Below are 23863 nucleotides of genomic sequence, written 5' to 3' on the forward strand. Positions count from 1 at the left end.
TGCCCTCTCTCCAAAGGCACCAGAAAGCTGATGCTTCATGTGCAGAGGTCTGGGCCCCATGTCCTCCGAGTTCAGAGACAACAGCAGGAGTTGAACAGCATTTCTTATTAGAGATTTAATTAGCTATGGGCAGTCCCAAATGAAGGGATGCAAACCTACCAGAATGGCATAAAGATGACCTTAAACCACAGACATCTAACATACTACAAGATGGAGAAAGAAGCCTTTTCTCAGATTCCCTTTATCAGATTAAAGGTAAAGCATTCTGAGAATGAAGCTGCCATAAATCCCTTCTAAGGGAACTTCCAGCCAGGAAGGAAATTAACCTTTAGTACCTGGTGAGAAACTGTATACACATACTTTATCAGAAGCTGCCATACCTTCTAAAATTACTCTAGCTCCTTCACTTAATCATCTTCCTTTTCTCCATAATACTTTTTTCTTCACACACTTTTGTTCTAACCTCTCTTCTTGTACTACTAAGTATCACTGCTGGTACCTGAATTGAATGAAATTGTTAACCTCAGCAACAGACAATGGCATCTGTACTATATATTAAAAAAAACAAAAACAAAAAACTATCTCCCTTAAAACAAACCTCATTCAAGTGAAGTTTTTTGTATCCTAACATATAGGCGTTGCCATACAACTACTGACTCCCTCAAATTCAGGTATTAATTCATTTTATGTTTTCATTTGCTTTAATGAACAGATTCCTCTCTAGGCTTAAATTCTCATTCAGTTGTGTAATGATGAAAAAGTTATTTCTAAATGCTCTAAATCAAAATTTTTCTGAAAAATGGAGATAATGAGAAAATTTTTGTGGAAGTATTTTATGTCATCACAGTGATCATCATTTATCTGATTTTATTTATATTAAATAACAAAACATGATTGAATTAAAGTAATATTTTTTAGCCTGAAAACCTCATCATCAGGATCAGGAATGTGTACTATAACAGAAGAACAGGTGACTTGGGGAACATCAAGTGTTAGCAAATAGTTAGTTACGAATTTTTAGGAGGCCGGAAGCCATACCAGAGCTGGTGCTACCACTTTACCTGGGTTTTTAATCCTCCTCAGATATGGTTCCAAGAGACAGCAAATAAACCATGTAGGAACTTACGCAGGGTTATTTACTCAAAAGTCCCCCCAGCTTAAAGGTATGACCTTCAATTGACCCTAAAGGCAATTGATACCCCAAAGAATCTTGAGGCAGAGATGGAAAACTCCCCACTTGTATCTTTATAAGTAAATGTTACAGGATGAAGAATGGCTAAACCAATGCCACTTTGGATAGGTCTCTTGGAATTTTTGTTTAGTCACTAAGTCTTGGGTCTCCCTTTGTTTCTTGACTACCTTGGAAAACACTAGCAATTATTTCTTTGAAAATAAGATGAGCAAAACTAGAGAAGCACTGATTGCAATCATGATTAACTGAGAATCAGAGTTTTTAGTCATTTACAGTGGAGTTTATGCAAATTTATACATAGTTTTGACCACAGTCCTGTTTTAAAAATGCAGGTCAATTCTTTCCTTTTCAATTGCTGTAATACAGATTGCTGTGGAAGTTTGATTTCTCCAAACTGAACCTGTTAATTCATGTCTTGACAGATGTTATAAGGAAAAAAAAAAAAACATCCCCCCAAAATATCATGCTGTCTAGGTTTGGAGTAAGACAGGTCAGCCCTAACTGCCAGGGAAGCCCTTTTCTTTTTCTCAGACTGCAACCCAGTTTCTAATATTTTTAGACTTAGGTTTGTTTTCTATGAATTTCCATGTTTTAATAAATGAGTAATTATATAAATAGATTCTTACTTGGTTGATCTACCAAACCTGAAAAACTGCTTAGAGTGGGAACATCATGTTAGCCTGGCTGTCTTTCATTCTCTGTTACAAAGTCCTTAATGAAATTTTATTTGACAAACTCATTTCCAAAACTGTGTTATTTTAATATCTTAAAAGTTTACCCTTTTCTTTTCAAAACCAGATTACATCTGGTACCCTACTGTACATGTACATAAGGGTATAGGGAGCATTATAGTACTGGGATATTTAATTTGTGATCACCAAATCTAACTCAATTTCATAAATGGTGCAAATTAAGTCCCCAGAGGCTCACAGATATGCCCAGAGTTGTTTCTTTGAACCCAGGTCTCCTGACCCAATTTTGTTTGTACAACTTCTTATGTCACCTGAGCCTAGAAAAGAACAAATAAATTTTGGTGATACTGCTGGTTCTTTAAATGCAAGGAAAAGACAATTAAAGGGATACACTTAAAAGACAGTAAAACCTTTTATAATATCTCTTTAGAAGTGACTTTTATATACCAAAGTATAGATTTTTTTCAAACTTAGCAAAAGAAATTAACCAATTTATGTTACTTGTATATCCTTGTATAGCATATATGTATGGAATCTGTCAATAATGTTTGGGCATATCATTTGTCTGCCATATTGCAGAGAGTTACAATACTTTAGTATAAGCCAATTTAACTGAGCAAAATCCTAAATGAGTTCTCTGACCTTAGGTACTCAATATTAATTATATATAAGCCCCTTTTGCCTAAGGGTTGTAAGACTTGAGTGACAAAATAATAAAATAATGACTACAGGAACTCTTCTTTTGTAGTTTAGAGTAGGATAAGTGAAAGACCATCTGGGGGAAATTAACAATAACACAATAATAGTGGGAGACTTTAATACCCCACTCACACCTATGGACAGATCAACTAAACAGAAAATTAACAAGGAAACACAAACTTTAAATGATACAATAGACCAGTTAGACCTAATTGATATCTATAGGACATTTCACCCCAAAACAATGAATTTCACCTTTTTCGCAAGCACACACGGTACCTTCTCCAGAATAGATCACATCCTGGGCCATAAATCTAGTCTTGGTAAATTCAAAAAAACTGAAATCATTCCAAGCATCTTTTCTGACTACAATGCAATAAGATTAGATGTCAATTACAGGAGAAAAACTATTAAAAATTCCAACATATGGAGGCTGAACAACACTCTGCTAAATAACCAACAAATCACAGAAGAAATCAAAATATGCATAGAAACGAATGAAAATGAAAACACAACAACTCAAAACCTATGGGACACTGTAAAAGCAGTGCTAAGGGGAAGATTCATAGCAATACAGGCTCACCTCAAGAAACAAGAAAAAAGTCAAATAAATAACCTAACTCTACACCTAAAGCAACTAGAAAAGGAAGAAATGAAGAACCCCAGGGTTAGTAGAAGGAAAGAAATCTTAAAAATTAGGGCAGAAATAAATGCAAAAGAAACAAAAGAGACCATAGCAAAAATCAACAAAGCCAAAAGCTGGTTCTTTGAGAAGATAAATAAAATTGACAAGCCATTAGCCAGACTCATCAAGAAACAAAGGGAGAAGAATCAAATCAACAAAATTAGAAATGAAAACGGAGAGATCACAACAGACAACACAGAAATACAAAGGATTATAAGAGACTTATCAGCACTATATGCAGATAAAATGGACAACTTGGAAGAAATGGATAAATTCTTAGAAACATACAACTTTCCAAAATTGAACCAGGAAGAAATAGAAAATCTCAACAGACCCATCACAAGCACAGAAATTGAAAGTGTAATCAGAAATCTTCCAACAAACAAAAGCCCAGGACCAGATGGCTTCACAGCTGAATTCTACCAAAAATTTAGGTAAGAGCTAACACCTATCCTACTCAAACTCTTCCAGAAAATTTCAGAGGAAGGTAAACTTCCCAACTCATTCTATGAGGCCACCATCACCATAATACCAAAACCGGACAAAGATGCCACAAAAAAAGAAAACTACAGGCCAATATCACTGATGAACATAGATGCAAAAATCCTTAACAAAATCCTAGCAAACAGAATCCAACAACATATTAAAAAGATCATACATCATGACCAAGTGGGCTTTATCCCAGGGATGCAAGGATTCTTCAATATCCGCAAATCAATCAATACAATACACCACATTAACAAATTGAAAAATAAAAACCATATGATTACTTCAATAGATGCAGAGAAAGCCTTGGACAAAATTCAACATCCATTTATGATAAAAACCCTCCAAAAAGCAGGAATAGAAGGAACATACCTCAACATAATAAAAGCTATATATGACAAACCCACAGCAAACATTATCCTAAATGGTGAAAAACTGAAAGCATTTCCCCTAAAGTCAGGAACAAGACAAGGGTGCCCACTCTCACCACTACTATTCAACATAGTTTTGGAAGTTTTGGCCACAGCAATCAGAGCAGAAAAAGAAATAAAAGGAATTCGGATTGGAAAAGAAGAAGTAAAACTCTCACTGTTTGCAGATGACATGATCCTCTACATAGAAAACCCTAAAGACTCCACCAGAAAATTACTAGAGCTAATCAATGAATATAGTCAAGTTGCAGGATATAAAATTAACACACAGAAATCCCTTGCATCCCTATACGCTAACAACAAGAAAACAGAAAGAGAAATTAAGGGAACAATTTCATTCACCATCGCAACGAAAAGAATAAAATACTTAGGAATATATCTACTTAAAGGAACAAAAGACCTATATATAGAAAACTATAAAACACTGGTGAAAGAAATCAAAGAGGACACAAATAGATGGAGAAATGTATTGTGTTCATGGATCTGAAGAAACAATATAGTGAAAATGAGTATACTACCCGAAGCAATCTATAGATTCAATGCAATCCCTATCAAGCTACCAACGGTATTTTTCAGAGAACTAGAACAATAATTTCACAATTTGTATGGAGATACAAAAACCTCGAATAGCCAAAGCAATCTTGAGAAAGAAGAATGGAACTGGAGGAATCAACCTGCCTGACTTCAGGCTCTACTACAAAGCCACAGTCATGAAGACAGTATGGTATTGGCACAAGGACAGAAATATAGATCAATGTAACAAAATAGAAAGCCCAGAGATAAATCCACGTACCTATGGACACCTTATCTTCAACAAAGGAGGCAAGAATATACAATGGAGAAAGACAACCTCTTTAACAAGCGGTGCTGGGAAAACTGGTCAACCACCTGTAAAAGAATGAAACTAGAACACTTTCTAACACCATACACAAAAATAAACTCAAAATGGATTAAAGATCTAAACGTAAGACCAGAAACTATAAAACTCCTAGAGGAAACCAAAGGCAAAACACTCTCCGACATAAACCACAGCAGGATCCTCTATGACCCACCTCCCAGAATATTGGAAATAAAAGCAAAAATAAACAAATGGGACCTAATTAAAATTAAAAGCTTTTGCACAACAAAGGAAACTATAAGCCTTCAGAATGGGAGAAAGTAATAGCAAACGAAGCAATGGACACAGAATTAATCTCAAAAATACACAAGCAACTCCTGCATCTCAATTCCAGAAAAATAAACGACCCAATCAAAAAGTGGGCCAAAGAACTAGACGGACATTTCTCCAAAGAAGACATACAGATGGCTAACAAACACATGAAAAGATGCTCAGCATCGCTCATTATCAGAGAAATGCAAATCAAAACCACAATGAGGTACCATTTCACGCCCGTCAGAACGGCTGCTATCCAAAAGACTACAAGCAATAAATGTTGGAGAGGGTGTGGAGAAAACAGAACCCTCTTACACTGTTGGTGGGAATGCAAACTAGTACAGCCACTATGGAGAACAGTGTGGAAATTCCTCAAAAAACTGGAAATAGAACTGCCATATGACCCAGCAATCCCACTGCTGGGCATACACACTGAGGAAACCAGAATTGAAAGAGACACGTGTACCTCAATATTCATCGCAGCACTGTTTATAATAGCCAGGACATGGAAGCAGCCTAGATGCCCATCAGCAGATGAATGGATAAGGAAGCTGTGTGTGGTACATATACACAATGGAATATTACTCAGCCATTAAAAAGAATACATTCAAATCAGTTCTAATGAGGTGGATGAAACTGGAGCCTATTATACAGAGTGAAGTAAGCCAGAAAGAAAAACACCAATACAGTATACTAACACATATATATGGAATTTAGTAAATTGGTAAAGATAAACCTGTATGCAAGACAGCAAAAGAGACACAGATATATAGAACAGTATTATGGACTCTATGGGAGAGGGTGAGGGCGGGATGATATGGGAGAATGGCACTGAAGCATGTAAATTATCATGTGAAACGAATCGCCAGTCCAGGTTCGATGCATGATACAGGGTGCTCGGGGCTGGTGCACCGGGATGACCCAGAGGGATGGGATGGGGAAGGGGGTGGGAGGGGGGTTCTGGAAGGGGAACACATGTACACCCATGGTGGATTCATGTCAATGTATGGCAAACAAATATAATATTGTAAAGTTAAAAAACAGATAAATAAACTAATTAAAAAAAAAAAAAAGACCATCTGGTGTCCCTCATAATTTCATGGAGAACAGGGAAATAGCTGTATGTCTTTGAAACTGTTACTCAGTGTTTGAAATTGAATGCGAAGAGAATCAGGGCTTATTACTTTCAAAGAAAATGAGTTAATTTAGGTTTTGACTTTTTTTTTTTTTAACAGTTACAGACTCTGAAATTGCATTGACTAGACTGGTTCCACTACTATATTATCTGCATGATTTTGGGTAAATAGCTCCTCTATATGCCTTTCACCCTATCTCCAGTTTCTAGATCTAGCAATTTACCCTATGGTAAAAGATCCTTGTGTGATAAACAATGTAATATAATCCTGAATATAATTTCTTATTCACCTTGTCTCATTACCATAATTTACACATCAATTTAAGCATCATTCTATCTGCAAGTAATATATTTCTTTAAAATATTCTGTCATTCAGAGTTCCATTTAGATAAACTTCTCCTCTTCCTCTTTTCTCAATCATTGTAACCTTATGGTATACCTCATTAAATTGTTTTCTCCCTTCAGTGAAACTCTGTCTAAACTCAAACTATTAGAATAATGCAAATACAGATGGAGCAAAATTAACATATTAGAAGAAAAGGATAAAAAATACATATGAATCCATGCTGAGACAATACAAAAATAATACAACCCCCCCCCCCCCACATAACACTACGCTATGAGGAGGACAATACAAAAAAAATACCCCACATAACACTATGCTATGAGGAGGACCCTGAGAGCACCCTGGCTCAGGTTAACTGATGTTCTCAGACATCCCAGATGTTCCCAGTGTCCTGCACTTTAATATAATTAATTGCTTTGTTAAAGATGTTTCTATGTCTATTTCTGTTTGTTCAAAACAGTCTATTGCAACTTTGACTCCTAATCCTGAACACGACAATAAAGCAGTACCACGTTATGTTTTTAGTCAAGTCACAGATTACAACCTAAGTATTTTCAACTCTTACTCATCTGTTAATTTTTTTTTTTAATATTTACTTTATTTATTTGGCTGCGCCGGATCTTAGTTGCAGCATGCAGGATCTTCATTGCAACGTGCAGGAACTTTTAGTTTCAGCATGTGGGATCTAGTTCCCTGTCCAGGAATCGAACCCAGGCCCCCTGCCTTGGGAGCTCTAAGTCTTAACCACTGGACAACCAGGGAAGTCCCTACTCATCTGTTTAAAACCAGACATTTAGGGAGCTAATAAGCAACATGACTGGTTGGAGATTTCAGATATATTATTTAACTGTCCTCTGCTTCAGTGAGAAAGGATCCCTAAAGCTACTGACGAAAGATCTTCGATTAAAAAAACCAAGCAGGCTGACTCAGTGGTGGGCAGGTGAAGAATCCTTGCCCACAGAATCATCTATAACACTTCAGTCTTCTCTGCAAGACCAGACTGCTCCTGACCCCCCATTACAACACAACCGGAGTTCACATCAGAACATGAAGTCGAACAGACACTAATTCAAAACTACATTTGGAACAAATATCAGATTTTGATCTGTCAATGGTTCTATAGTGCAGCTGTCTTAGAAAGCAGAGGTTCTGCATCACAACACTTGACTTTTCCTCCACTGAACGCACCAAGTTAAACTGCTAAAGTAAAATAAGGCCTGAAAAAGGTACTGTATCTGAAATTATAATTAAGGCTAAATAAATACAGCTGGTTTGTGGTTCAAACTAATGTGCCAATGATTATGTTAACCAACAGTTTCACTTTTTGTCCTACATGCCTGTTTGTGAAGATGGTCCTCTCTCTCCTTCCAAGACCAGCATTCCCAGATGTGACAGCGAGGCCTCCTTCATGGCTTTGGACTGGATGCATATGTGGTGGTGCTCAAAGGCTAATTTATCAGCACAGCGTCTCTCACGACAGAGTGCAAAAAGACCAGGAATGGGCGTCTGCATCACAGGTCGCCAGGAAAGTATTGTCAATGAAGATGAACATCTTATCCACCTCTACCTTCTACTTCCATGTCAAATCCACCAACAGTTGGGTGGATTGATACTGAAAGTCATTCCAAAGCCAAAGAGCTTGCCAAATGTCAGACCTCTCTTCATGAACCAGTTGCTGCTCCACAAGTGGCAGAACATCCTGACTGGCACAGATGATGGCAGGGTTGTCAAGACAATAACACAGGGTGAAAAACCTTCTTACTTGGTTCAGCATTTAACTGGCAGCTGTTAAGGTATTCAGCTGATAAATACATATCAACATCACAAAAAACATGAAGACCTTTCCCTGTTTCTCAAGCTCGGACACCTACATTTATGGTTAAAATCTTCATTCAACGAGACCAAAAAGGTGTAATTGTGGAAATTAGACTCATCTGCTACAGATTTTAGGCTAGAACAGACTCTAGGTTAGTCCTTCTTTACAAAATACATCACTGTGAGGTGAATTCTCTAGTCCTGATGAATATATACATCCCTGAAGTTCTGCACAACCTGTGCCAATACTTGAGTTCTTTTAGCAAGTGGCACATTAATCATGGATCTAGTGGTCAATCACCTGATTCTTCACTTTCATGAGAGGTCAAAAAGGGTGGGAAGAGGATCAATCACATGTATATACACTGTAAAACCTGTTTTCTTCAAAAAAGAGTTCATAATGTGTGCCCATATCTCTCAGTGTAATAATAACCTTCTATGATGTCATTTTCATTAAATATCAGTTTCTCTCCAGGAGGACCATCCTCATTTTCCTATTCATCATTTTCATCTTCATGATTAATGTCCTCTAAGCAAGCTTCAATAATTACTACCAATTCATCTCACTTATCTTTCTTTTTAAAATTTATTTATTTTAACTGGAGGATAATTGCTTTATAATATTGTGTTCCTTTCTGCCATATATCAACATGAATCAGCCATAGTATACGTATGTCCCTTCCCTCTTGAGCCTCCCTCCCACCTTCTACCCCTACTTCTCTTTTCTAACTGGCTTTTCCTTAGGATAGTGAGTGAGATTCATTACCAACTGCAATACTTTCGTTGCAGTGAAACATTCAAAGGGAACGACTCCATACTCACTAGGTAGTCTGGCTCCTATGCTAACTTCAGTTTTGTAAATTTGAGAATGAAGAGACCCCAAAAGATCCTAGGTACTTGTTCTTTATTGTCTTGATAGCCTCTGCTATTAGCCTCTATAATATACTCTAACAATAACATCTTCTCACTCATTTCCTGTAATTCTTCTTTTAATTGGGACATTTGGCCTTTCAGACTGGTTGCCCAGTTTGATAACGTTCTCACTTATGTAGGAGGGTTTGATAAAACTCTGCCATAACTTTCCATAATGATATTGGTAAGAGATTCATTTCCAGTCTAGGGGGCACATTCCATAAAGTACAAAAATAATAAACTGGAGACTAAAGAGAGACCCAACAGCAGCCAGTAGGTCCTGTTGTGAAGAATCAATCGTTTTCTAGGCATTCTTATTAATGTGAACTTGCCTACTGAGATAAGTGCTTTACTTGTTCATATCTTTAGCAAAAGGTTATCAAAAATTACAAGAGTCAAGGAAGGACACTACATAATGATCAAGGGTTCAACCCAAGAAGATAAACAGTTGTAATATATATGCACCCAACATAGGAGCATCTCAATATATAAGGCAAATGCTAACTGCCATAAAAGGGGAAATCAACGGTAACACAATAATAGTGGGGAGAATTAATACCCCACTAACATCCAGTGGACAGATCATCAGGCAGAAAATTAGTAAGGAAACACAAGCCTTAAATGACACATTAGACCACACAGACTTGACTGATATGTTCAGGACATTCCACATGAAAGAAGCAGAATACATTTTATTCTCAAGAGCACATGAAACATTCTCCAGGATAGATGACGTGCTGGGCCACAAATAAAGCCCTGGTAAATTTAAGAAAACTGAAATCATACCAAGCATCTTTCCTGATCACAACACTGTGAGATTGGGAATCAACTACAGGAAAAAAAAACTGTAAAAAACACCAATACATGGAGGCTAAAAAGCATGCCACTAAATAACCAAGGATCACTGAAGAAATCAAAGAGGAAATGGAAAACAAAAACAAAACCTAGAGACAAATGGCTATGAAAACAAGACAACCCGTAGCCTATGGGACACGACAAAAGCAGTTCTAAGAGGCAAGTTTATAGCAATACAATCTTACCTCAGGAAACAAGAAAAATCTCTAATAAACAACCTAACCTTACACTTAAAACAACTAGAGAAAGAACAAACAAAAGCCAAAGTTAGTAGAAAGAAAGAAAGTATAAGGATCAGAGCAGAAATAAGTGAAACAGAGACAAAGAAAAAAACAGCAAAGATCAATGAAACTAAAATCTGGTTCTCTGAGAAAATAAACTAAACTGATAAAACCTTTAGCCAGACACACCAAGAATGGGAAAGGCCTCAAATCAATACAATTAGGAATACAAAGCAGAAGTTACAATGGACATCACAGAAATACAAAGGATCGTAAGAGGCTACTACAAGCAACTATACACCAATAAAATGGACAACCTAGAAGAAATGCACAAATTCTTAGAAAAGTGTAACTGTTCAAGACTGAACCAGAAAGAAATAAAAAGTATAAACAGACCAATCACAAGTATTGAAATTAAAATTATGATTAAAAATCTACCAACAAACAAAAGTTCAGGACCAGATGGCTTCACAGGTGAATTCTATCAAACACCTAGAGAATAGTTAACACTTATTCTCAAACTCTCTGAAACTTCAGCTTCAGCACCAGTCCATCCAATGAATAGTCACAGTTGATTTCCTTTAGGATTGAATGGTTTGATCTCCTTGCTGTCCAAAGGACTCTCAAGAGTCTTCTCCAGTACCACAGTTTAAAAGCATCAATTCTTTGATGCTTAGCCTTCGTCTTTATGGTCCAACTCTCACATCCACACTTGACTACAGGAAAAACCACAGCTTTGACTAGACAGAACTTTGTTGGCAAAGTGATGTCTCTGCTTTTTAGTATGTTGTCTAGGTTTGTTATAATTTTCCTTCCAAGAAGCAAGCGTCTTTTAATTTCATGACTGCAGTCAGCATCCACAGTGATTTTGGAGCCCAAGAAAATGAAATCCGACACTGTTTCCACTTTTCACCATCTATTTGCCATGAAGTGACAGGACTGTATGCCAAGATCTTTGTTTTTTGAATGTTGAATTTTAAGCCAGCTTTTTCACTTTCCTCTTTCACCTTCAAGAGGCTCGTTAGTTCCTCTTCACTTTCTGCCATTAAAGTGGTATCATCTGCATATCCAAGGTTGCTGATATTTCTGCTGGCAATCTTCATTCCAGCTTATGAGTTATCCAGCCCATATTTTGTATGATGTACTCTGCATTTAAGTTAAATAAGCAGGGTGACAATATACAGCCTTGACATACTCCTTTCCCAATTATGAGCCAGTCCATTGTTCCATGTCCAGTTCTAACTGTTGCTTTTTGTTCTGCATACAGGTTTCTCAGGAGGCAGGTAAGGTGGTCTGATATTCCTATAAGAATATTCCATAGTAAGGCTTTAGCGTAGTCAATGAAGCAGAAGTAGATGTTTTTTTGAATTCCCTTGCTTTTTCTATGATCCAATGGATGTTGGCAATTTGATCTCTGATTCTTCTGCCTTTTCTAAATCCAGCTTGTACTTCTGGAAGTTGTCTGTTCACATACTACTGAAGCTGAGCTTGCAGGATTTTGAACATAACCTTGCTAGCACGTGAAATGAGTACAACTGTATGGTAATTTGAACCTTCTTCAGCATTGCCTTTCTTTGGGATTTGAATGAAATGATCTTTTCCAGTCCTTTGGCTAGTGTAGAGTTCTCTGACTATGCTGGCATAGTCAGCACTTTAATAGCATCATCTTTTAGGATTTGAAATAGCTCAGCTGGAATTCCATCACCTCCACTAGCTTTGTTTGTAGTAATGTTTCCTAAGGCCCACTTGACTTCATATTTCAGGATGTCTGGCTCTAGGTGAGTGACCACACCATCTTGGTTACAAGGGTCATTAAGAGCTTCTTTGATAGTTCTTCTGTGTGTTCTTGCCACGTTTTCTTAATGTCTTCTGCTTCTGTTCGGTCCTTGGTGTTTTTGTCCTGTACTGTGCTTATCTTTGCATGAAATACTTCCTTAGTATCTCCAATTTTCATAGAGAGATCTCTAGTCTTTTCCATCCTGTTGTTTTCCTCTAATTCTTTGCATCGTTCACTTAAGAAGGCTTTCTTATCTCCTTCTGTTCTCTGGAACTCTGTATCCAGTTGGGTATATCTTTCCCCTTCTCCTTTGCCTTTCACTTCTCTTCTTTTCTCAGCTATTTGTAAGGCCTCCTTAGACAACCACTTTGCCTTCTTGCATTTTTTCTTCTTGGGGATGGTTTTGGTCACCACATCCTGTACAATGGTATGAACCTCTGTCCATAGTTCTTCAGGCACTCTGTCTACCAGATACAGTTCCTTGAATCTCTTCATCAACTCCCCTGTATAATCATAAGGGATTTGAAATAGGTCATACCTGAATGGCCTAGTGGTTTCCCATACTTTCTTCAATTTGAGCCTGAATTTTGCAATAAGGAGTTCATGATCTGAGCAGCAGTCAGATCCTGGTCTTGTTTTTGCTGACTGTATAGAGCTTCTCCATCTTCAGCTGCAAAGAATATAATCAATCTGATTTTGGCACTGACTATCTGGTGATGTCCACGTGTAGAGTCGTCTCTTGTGTTGTTGGAAGAGGGTGTTTGCTATGACCAGTGCATTCTCTGGGTAGAATTCAGTTAGCCTTTGCCAGACTTCATTTTGTCCTCCAAGGTCAGACTTGCCTGTTTACTCTGGTATCTCTTGACTTCCTACTTTTGCATTCCAGTCCCCTATAATGAAAAGGACATCTCTTTTTTGGTGTTAGTTCTAGGAGGTCTTGTAGGTCATCATAGAACTGTTCAACTTCATCTTCTTCGGCATTAGTGGTTGGCACACAGACTTGGATCAGTGTGATGTTGAAAGATTTGCCTTAGAAATGAACTGAGACCACGCTGTTATTTTTGAGACTGCACCCAAGTACTGCATTTTGGACTCTTTTGTTGACTATGAGGGCTACTCTATTGAAGGGATTCTTGCCCACAGTAGTAGATATAATAGTCATCTGAATTAAATTCACCCATTCCTGTCCATTTTAGTTCACTGATTCCTAAAAATGTCAGTGTTCACCCATGCCACCTCCGGTTTGACCACATCCAATTCACCTTGATTCATGAACCTAACACTCCAGGTTCCTAGGCAATACTGTTCTTTACAGCATCGAACTTTACTTTCACCACCAAACACAACCACAACTGGGCGTTGTTTCTGCTTTCGCTCAACCTCTTCATTCTTTCTGTAGCTATTTCTCTACTCTTCCCCAGTAGTATATTGGATACCTACTGACCTCGGGGCTCATTTTTCAGTGTCATATCTTTTTGCCTTTTCATACTGTTTATGGGGTTCTCAAGGCAAGAATACTGAAGTGGTTTGCCATTCCCTTCTCCAGTGGACCACGTTTTCTCAGGCTCTAAGTAGCAGGGACATGCCCTTCAGCCACTCCACGTAGCTAAATGACATGCATGGTGCCCTGGCTGTTCCACTGCTAGTCCTTGTTGAGCATGTAAATGTTCATTGACTGTTGAGTGTCGGTCATGTGCAGCCCGGAGTTGAGGCAAAGACCTTACTAGAGTGGCTGGGAATGGGTTCAGGGGAGGTTGCAGCTGATGTTGGAGAATGCCCAGGAGCAGAGGGCTCCTTGGGCTCTGCTGTGGCTGACCGCCCTGGGGCTGATCTGCCACCCAGGAGCAGTATTAGTGTTTAAGTCTTTTGATCTAATTAATATAGATAGGTCCTGAGTCATCAACATTAAATATATTACATCGGAGAAGGCAATGGCACCCCACTCCAGTACTCTTGCCTGGAAAATCCCATGGACGGAGGAGCCTGGTAGGCTACAGTCCCTGGGTCGCTAAGAGTCGGACACGACTGAGCGACTTCACTTTCACTTTTCCCTTTCATGCACTGGAGAAGGAAATGGCAACCCACTCCAGTATTCTTGCCTGGAGAATCCTAGGGACAGCGGAGCCTGGTGGGCTGCCATCTATGGGATCGCACAGAGTCGGACACGACTGAAGCGACTTAGTAGTAGTAGTAGTATAGGTGGCTCAGATGGTAAAGAATCTGCCTGCAATATAGGAGACACAGGTTTGATCCCTGGATCAGGAAGACCCTTGGAGAAGGGAGTGGCTACCCACTCCAGTATTCTTGCCTGGAGAATTCAATGGACAGAGGAACCTGGTGGGCAGTCCATGGGATTGCAAAGAGTCAGACACGACTGAATGACTATAACACACACTATAATATTTTCATTGTGCCTAGGTTTAATATATGCTAAATAAGATCTTATTACATTTGTTACACATTTGTCACCAAGGAAAGTAACTCAATGTGAAGAAACTTTTAAGGAAAGAAGATGTAAATGAGATAAGAGCTTTCAGATAAATTCTATTAAGAGTAATTATGTTTTAGCCTCCAGTTTTTGGTAAATTGAATGGCTAAGGTTGTGCAATATTAACTGACTGAAGTTTATTGAATAGCTAGGTCATTCCCAAATAAAATAAGATACTGAAACATTAATTACTGATCACCTTCCTTATACAGAGAAATTAAAAGATATTTTAGATTCTTAACGAATATGTTTGGTGCCATCCTGAGATATTCACTGTAAGAAGGCAAATGCTTCTAGAATTATCATTAGTATTTATGTTCACAATCTAAAGAATGCTAATATAAAGGTCACTTCATGGATACTTAAGGAAAATAGGATGTGTGTTTTCAGTAAAGAAGGCATGAGGAATGGAACTGCATGTTATTAAAGGGAAAAGGAAGTAGGTCTGACTTATGGGTGACTGTTTATTGACAGGAAAATTAAGTGATGGCTAGAGAAAGTTTTGTGGAAAATGGACCACAAGAAAAGAATCTTGTGCACGGTACACGTTTCCTTAAGCTGTTGAACTGCCTTTGATAACAGATTTTAAGTTCTTTTAAGTTAACTGCTCTGCATTTGCCTTCAAAATCTTTTACTGCTACTTTTGCTAAGTGAATAACTATGGTTTCAGAGTGACTTAAGATCCTATCTGACTGAGTGTTCTTAACGCTTTTGATATTCTTTGACAAAACTTTCTAAATCAAATTCTAATGAAGTCTTTTTGACCTCTAGCTAACTTTTAAGATGCTTCAAAAGGCCCCTGAAACATCCCAAAGAGATATAAACTAGATTCATTTGGTACGTTAAATTACAAGAGAAGTTCATGACATTGTACAGGAGGCAGTGAGCAAGTCCATCACCAAGAAAAAGAAATGCAAAAAGGCAAAATGGTTGAGGAGGACTTACAAATAGCTGAGAAAAGAAGAGAAGCTAAAGGCAAAGGAAAAAAGGAAAGATATACCCATCTGAATGCAGAGTTCCAAAGAATAGCAAGGAGAGATAAGAAAGCCTTCCTCAGTGATCAATGCAAAGAAATAGAGGAAAACAATAGAATGGGAAAGACTAGCGATCTCTTCAAAAAAATTAAAGATACCAAGGGAACACTTCATGCAAAGATGGGCACAATAAAGGACAGAAACAGTATGGACCTAACAGAAGCAGATGATATTAAGAAGAGGTGGTGAAAATACACAGAAGAACTATATTAAAAAAGATCTTAATGACTCAGATAACCATAACTGTGTGAGCACTCACCTAGAACCAGACATCCTAGAGTGCAAAGTCAAGTGGGCCTTAAGAAGCATCACTGTGAACAAAGCTAGTGGAGGTGATGGAATTCCAGCTGAGCTATTTCAAATCCTAAAGATGACACTGTAAAAGTGCTGCACTCAATATGCCAGCAAATTTGGAAAACTCAGCAGTGGCCACAGGACTCATAAAGGTCAGTTTTCATTCCAATCCCAAAGAAAGGCAATGCCAAAGAATGTTCAAACTACTACACAATTGCACTCCTTTCACACACTAGCAAAGTAATGCTCAAAATCCTCCAAGCTAGGCTTCAACAGTAGATGAACCGAGAACTTCCAGATGTTCAAGCTGGATTTAGAAAAGGCAGAGGAACCAGAGATCAAACTGCCAACATTTGCTGGATCATAGAAAAAGCAAGAGAATTCCAGAAAAACATCTACTTCTGCTTTATTTACAACGCCAAAGCCTTGATTGCGTGGATCACAACAAACTGTGGAAAATTCTGAAAGAGATGGGAATACCAGACCACCTTACCTGCCTCCTGAGAAATCTGTATGCAGGTCAAGAAGCAACAGTTAGAACTGGACATGGAACAACACACTCATTCAAAATAGGGAAAAGGAATATGTCAAGGCTATATTTTGTCACCCTGCTTATTTAATTTATATGTGGAGTATATCATGCAAAATGCTGGGCTGGATGAAGCACAAGTTGGAATCAAGATTGCTGGGAGAAATGTCAATTACCTGAGATATGCAGATGACACCACCCTCATGGCAGAAAGCAAAGAGGAACTAAAAAGCGTCTTGATGAAAGTGAAAGAGGAGAGTGAAAAAGCTACTTAAAAGTCAACATTCAAATACTAAGATCATGGCATCCAGTCCCATCACTTCAATACACACAGACGGGGAAACAATGGAGACAGTGACACACTTTGTTTTATTGGGCTATAAAATCACTGCAGATGGTGACTGCAGCCATGAAATTAAAAGATGCTTGCTCCCTGAAAGAAAAGCTATGACCAACCCCTAGATTGTGTGTTAGAAAGCAGAGACATTACTTTGTCTGTAAGGTGCGTTTAGTCAAAGCTATAGTTTTTGCAATAGTCATATATGGATGTGAGAGTTGGACCATAAAGAAAGCTCAGTGCCGAAGAATTGATGCTTTTGAACTGTGGTGTTGGAGAAGACTCTTGAGAGTCCCTTGGACTGCAAGGAGATCAAACCCCTCAACCGTAAAGGAAATCAGTCCTGAATATTCACTGGAAGGACTGATCCTTAAGGTGAAGCTCCAATCCTTTGGCCACCTGATGCGAAGAACTGACTCGCTGGAAAAGACCCTGATGCTGGGAAAGATTGAAGGCAGAAGGAGAAGGGGATGACAGAGGATGAGATGGTTGGATGGCATCACTGACTCGATAGACATGAGTTTAAGTAAGCTCCCGGAGTTGGTGATGGACAGGGAAGCCCTGAGTGCTGCAGTTCATGGGGTTGCAAAGAGTCGGACATGACTGAGTGACTGAACTGAACATTAGAAAACTAGACTGGGTGCCTTATGAACAATTCCTACATATTATTACCCTTACCGGAGAAGGCAATGGCACCCCACTCCAGTACTCTTGCCTGGAAAATCCCATGGATGGAGGAGCCTGGTGGGCTACAGCCCATGGGGTCGCTAAGAGTCGGACATGACTGAGCAACTTCACTTTCACTTTTCCCTTTCATGCACTGGAGAAGGAAATGGCAACCCACTCCAGTATTCTTGCCTGGAGAATCCCAGGGACAGCAGAGCCTGGTGGTCTGCCATCTATGGGGTCATACAGAGTTGGACATGACTGAAGTGACTTAGCAGCATTACCCTTACAGAAAGCAATTGGTATGGAACTGACTGTGTCAGATGACCAGAGATTCACTGGGTTGTATCTAATGGGACTCAGTGGATTTGTGGTACTAATGTATGGCCTTGGCTTCCAATGAGACGCACAGGACAATGTACCCTCAGATTTTCAAAGACTCAAGGTCATACATATAACAATTTAGGGATGATTCTAGCCAATCTACCATTGGTATGATCCTGATGGGTCAAGAGCTCTGTATTCCACCAGTATGACCATGTAGCCATTTTGCACCTTCAGTAGGGTTGAAGAATGTAATTGGTCATATCGAAGCCTTAAATTTTACTCAGCAAGCTTTAAATAATAGTAACAAGGCTATCAGCCTACTGAATTCTGAGGTCTCTATGATGAGCAAAGCAGTACTATAAAATGGCATGGCCCTTGTCATCCTTATAGCATTTCAGGGAGATACTGGTGCCATAATTCAAACTGAATGCTGTGTTTTTATACCTGATGAATCCTCTACTATAACATGTTTAATGAACCATATAAAAAATCAGATTTCTGCCTTAAGTGACCCACTCCCTAGTCTTGATGACTTCTTCAAAAACTGGTTTGGCGTGAGAAGCTCTTGACATAAGTATTTAGTTATAGGTTTACTAATGTTATTGGCTATATTGTTTGTATTTTGCCTTTTCTACAAGATTATCGTTTCCTGTATTACTAATGGGTGAGTGAACCTCCAAGAAAAATGATGATGACTAGGCAACTTGAAGCAGTAAATCAAATATATATTTCAGTGTGTGACCAATGATTATAATAATATAATTCTAAATATGGGAAGAAACAAGAGTAAATTTTTCCTGGACTGTAATACATTAAGACAAGTTGGTTCAGAAGGCCCTTTGATTACTGATGATAAGACCTAATCCAGTGACAACACATTGAGTGGCCTGTGAAATCTTTCCCAGAGCTAGGAATGAGGCTTCCTAGCACTGTTGTATGAAATGGTCATGAAATGCCTCCCAAGTACAGTTGAATTTATGATCATGAGAGGGTCCTGTCAACTACAAATTGGCACTTGCCATGGGTGCTTACCATCTACCTCTACAAGGATTAAATCATGTGCTAGTGCAGTGGCTGAGCTCCCCTGGAGGAGTTCAGAGTGGAGAGCAGAAATGAGGCACTCTGTGCTCAGGGAAAAACTAGCAGGATAAATCTTCAGTTAAGAAATTCTCAGAAGCTGATTATACGAGCCCAATTCTTGTATCTTCTCGTATCTAGAGAAGCATTAAAATCCTTTCTGGTGACATCTATTTCTCGTGACTAGAAGAAACCTTCTGGAAAGATATGTGCTTGTGCTTGACTGCATGTAGTTTCCTTTAATCAGTATCACATATATACTGTCCTTTCCCCCTACCTGTGTGGAACAGCTTCTCAGCTATACAAGGTGGTATCTCCCAGGCTGAAGTCCTCATTGTAGCTCAAATAAAACTTAGCTTGCAATTCTCATGTTGTGCATTTTTTAAAAGTCAACAGTATGGAAACACAAAAGACCCCAAATAGCCAAAGAAATCTTGAGGAAGAAAAACGTAGCTGGAGGAATCAGGCTGTCTTACTTCAGATTATACTATTTTGACAGAAAGCTACAGTAATCAACACAGTATGGTACTGGCACAAAATCAGAAATATAGACCAACTGAACAAGAAAGAAAATCCAGAAATAAGCCCAAAAAACTATGATAACCTAATCTATGACAAAGAAGCAAGAATATACAGTGGAGAAAACACCATCTCTTCAATAAGTGCTGCTGGGAAAACTGAAGAGCTACATGTAAAAGAATGAAATTAGAACATTCTTGTAAAAGAGTGAAGTTAGAACATTCTGTATCTCTAACACCATATATAAAAATAAAGTCAAAATGGATTAAAGACCTAAATGTAAGGCTGATACTATAAAATTCTCAGAGGAAAACATGGGGAGAACACTGTGACATAAATTGTAGTAAACTCTTTTTTTTGATTCACCTCCTGGAGTAATGAAAATAAGCAAAAGCAAATGGGACCTAATTAAACTTAAAAGCTTTTGCACAGCAAAGGAAACCATATATAAAATGAAAGACAATGCTTAAAGTGGGAGAAAATATTTGCAAACAAAATGACCAACAGGGATTAATCTCCAAAACAAATAACTCATGTACCTCTACAGCAAAAAACCAAACAAACCAATCAAAAAATGGGTTGAAGATCTAAATATACATTTTTCCAAAGAATACAGATGGCCAAGAACCACATGAAAAAATGTTCAGTATCGCAAATTATTAGAGAAATGCAAATAAAAACTACAATAAGGTGTCACTTCACACCAGTCAGAATGGCCAAATCATCTACAAACAATAAATGCTGGATAGGGTTTGGAGAAAAGGAAACCCTCCTACATTGTTGGTGGGAATGTAAGTTGGTACAACCATAATGGAAAACAGTCTGGAGGGTCCTTAAAAAACTAAAAACTGAGCTACCATATGATCTAATGATCCCACTCCTGTGCATATATCCAGAGAAAACCATAAGCCAAAAAGATAAACGTACCCCAGTGTTCACTGCAGTATTTTACAGTAGCTAGGAAACAGAAGAAATATTGAGCAATGGATAAAGAAGATGTGGTGTATATATATATATATACATATATATATATACACACACACACAATGGATTATTCCTCAGCCATAAAAATCAATGAAACAATGCTATTTGCATCAACCTGGATGGACCTCGAGATCGTCATACCGAATGAAGTAGGTCAGACAGAGAAAGACAAACATATGATATCACTTATATGTGAAATCTAAAAAAACACAGTACAAATGAAACTATTCACAAAAGAATAAGAGTCACAGATGTAGAAAACAAACTTAAGGTTACCAAGGGGAAGGGGGGGGCAGGAGGGATAAACTGGGAGATTGGGTTTGATATACACACAGCACTATATATAAAATAGATAACAGGAATCTACTGTATAGCACAGGGAAATGTCTCTCTCTCTTAGTCTCTCAATTGTGTCCAACTCTTTGCGACCCTATGGACTGTAGCTCGCCTCTCTCTGTCCATGATATTTCCCAAGCAAGAATACTGGAGTGGGTAGCCATTTCTTTCTCCACAGGGAGCTCTTCTCAGTACTTTTTAATGGCCTATATGTAACAGACTCTAAAGAAAGGAGTATATATAGGTACATGGATAACTGATTCACTTTGCTGTATAGCAGAAACTAATGATACTGTAAATCAACTATAATCCAACATTAAAAAAAAACCTTCGAAGAAACAAGTCCAGGATCAGATGGCTTCATTTAGAGAAGATTTAACACCTATCCTCAAACTGTTCCCCCCAAATGCAGAGTAAGCAATAATCCCAAACTCATTCTACATAGCCATCATCACCTTGATACCAAAACCAGGCAAAGATATCACACAAAAAAAGAAAATTACAAGTCAATATCACTGATGAACAAGGAAGAAAAAAATCTTAACCAAATATTAGCAAACCAAATCCAATAACACATAAAAGGGATCAAACACCATGATTACATGGGATTTTTTATTCCAGAGATGCAAAGATTGTCCAGCATGCACAAACCAGTCAGTGTAACACACACATTAAAAAAAGTGAATTGAAACTCTATCATCTCAATAGATGCAGAAAAAGCTTTTGACAAAATAAAAAAATTTATGATAAAAACTCTCCAGCAAGTGGGCATAGAGGGAAGCTACATCAACATAATAAAGGCCATATATAACAGTGCCACAGCTAACATCATTCTCTGTGGTGAAAACCTGAAAGCATTTCCTCTAAGATCAGAAATGAGACAAAGATGTCCACTCTCACTACTTTAATTCAACATAATTTTGAAAGTCCTAGATATGGTAATCAGAGAAAGACAACAAATGAAAGGAATCCAAATAGGAAAAGGAGACATAAAATTGTCAGTTTGCAGATGACATAATACTATATATAGAAAATCCTAAAGATGCTACCAGAAAACTTCTAAAGATCATCAATGAATTCAGTAAAGTTGCAAGATACAAAGTTAACACACACATTTCTTACATTTGTGCACTAACAATGAAAGATAAGAAAGAGAAATTAAAGAAACAATATCATTTACCATCACATCAAAACTAAACCTATGTAAGGAGGCAAAAGACTTGTACTCCAAAAACTGAGACACGGATGAAAGCCAACAAAGATGACACAAACAGGTGGAAAGATATATAGTATGTTCTTGGATTGGAAGAATCAGTATTGTCAATTTACTATACTGCCTCAGGCAATCTATAGATTCAGTGTAACCCCTAACAAATTACCAATGGCATTTTTCACAGAATTAGAACAAAACATGTTTGAATTTGTTTGGAGACACAAAAGACTTGGAAAAGCCAAAGCAATCTTGAGAGGAGAAAAATAAAATGAAATAGAGGCATCAGACTCCCAGACATCAAACTATACTACAAAGTTACAGGATTCAAAACAGTATGGTACCATCACAAAAACGAAAGTATACATCAACTGAACAGGACACAAGCCCCAGAAGTAAACTCATGCACCTATGGTCAATTAGTCTATGACAAAGGAGAAAAGACTATGTAACGGAGGAAAGAGTCTCTTCAGTAAGTCATGCAGTGAAAACTGCAGCACTATACGTAAAAGAATTATATTAGAACATTCTCCAACATCATACACAAAAATAAACTCAAAATGGATTAAAGACCTAAATGTAAGACTGATACCATAAAACTCTTAGAGGAAAACATAAGCAGAATGCTCTCTGACATAAATCACAGCAATATCTTTTTGTATCCACCTCCTGAGTAATGAAAATATAAACAAAAATAAAAAAAATGGGACCTAATTAGCCCCCAACTAAAATAAATAAATTTATAAAAAAAAAAAAAAAAAAAGAAAATACACTTATGGTTACCAGAGAAGAATGTGGGCAGGGGGTGGGGGGTGGGGAGGTGTGATAAAAAAAAAAAAAAAAAAAAAAAAAAAAGGGACCTAATTAAACTGAAGAGCTTTTGCACCACGAAGGAAGATTACACAAAATAAAAAGACAGCCCACAGAAGGGGAGAAAATGTTTGGAAATGAAGTGACTGACAAGTCATTCATCTCCAAGACATACAAACAGCTCATGCAACTGAATTAAAAAAAAAAAAAAAATCAAAAATGGGCAGAAGACCTAAATAGACCCTTTTCCAAAGAAGATATATAGATGGCGAAAAAGTGCATGAAAACATGCTCAACATCACTAATTATTAAGAGAAATGCAAATCAAAACTATAATAAGGTATCACCTCACACCATTCAGCATAGTGATCATCAAGAAGTCTATACACAATAAATGTGAAAGACTGGAGAAAAGGGTATCCTACTATGCTGTTGTGAGAATATAAACTGGGAGAACCACTAGAGAGAACAGTATGGACATTTCTTAAAAAATATAGAACTATCATGTGATTCAGCAATCCCACTAATGGGCATGTATCTGGACAAAAATATCGTTTGAAATGTACATGCACTTCAATGTTCACTGCAGTGCTCTTTACAATAGCCAAATCATCGAAGCAAACTAAATGTCCACTGACAGAGGAATGGATAAAGAAGATGTGGTACATATATACAATGGAATATTACTCAGCCATAGAAGAAAAAATGAAACAATGCCAAAAGACACAGATGGACCCATGGATAATCATACCAAGTGAAGTAAGTCAAATAGAGAAAGACAAATATGATGTCATCTATATGTAGTTTTTTTTTGGAAAAATAAAAACAATGACACAAAGAAACTTATTGGCA

General features: G+C 37.8%; 1 protein-coding gene and 1 pseudogene across 50 annotated transcripts in view; both read right to left on the reverse strand.

Annotated features, from left to right (window-relative positions):
- NUDT6 (nudix hydrolase 6) overlaps positions 1-23863 on the reverse strand; it is an 88560-nt gene that overhangs the window by 29385 nt on the left and 35312 nt on the right. The window lies entirely within an intron of this gene.
- LOC145527237 (chondroitin sulfate N-acetylgalactosaminyltransferase 2-like) lies at positions 8125-9859 on the reverse strand (annotated as a pseudogene).

The sequence above is a fragment of the Giraffa tippelskirchi genome, chromosome 11 (assembly GCF_054371585.1).
Source record: "Giraffa tippelskirchi isolate mGirTip1 chromosome 11, T2T-mGirTip1v1.2.pri, whole genome shotgun sequence".
In the NCBI taxonomy this organism is placed as follows: Eukaryota; Metazoa; Chordata; class Mammalia; order Artiodactyla; family Giraffidae; genus Giraffa; species Giraffa tippelskirchi.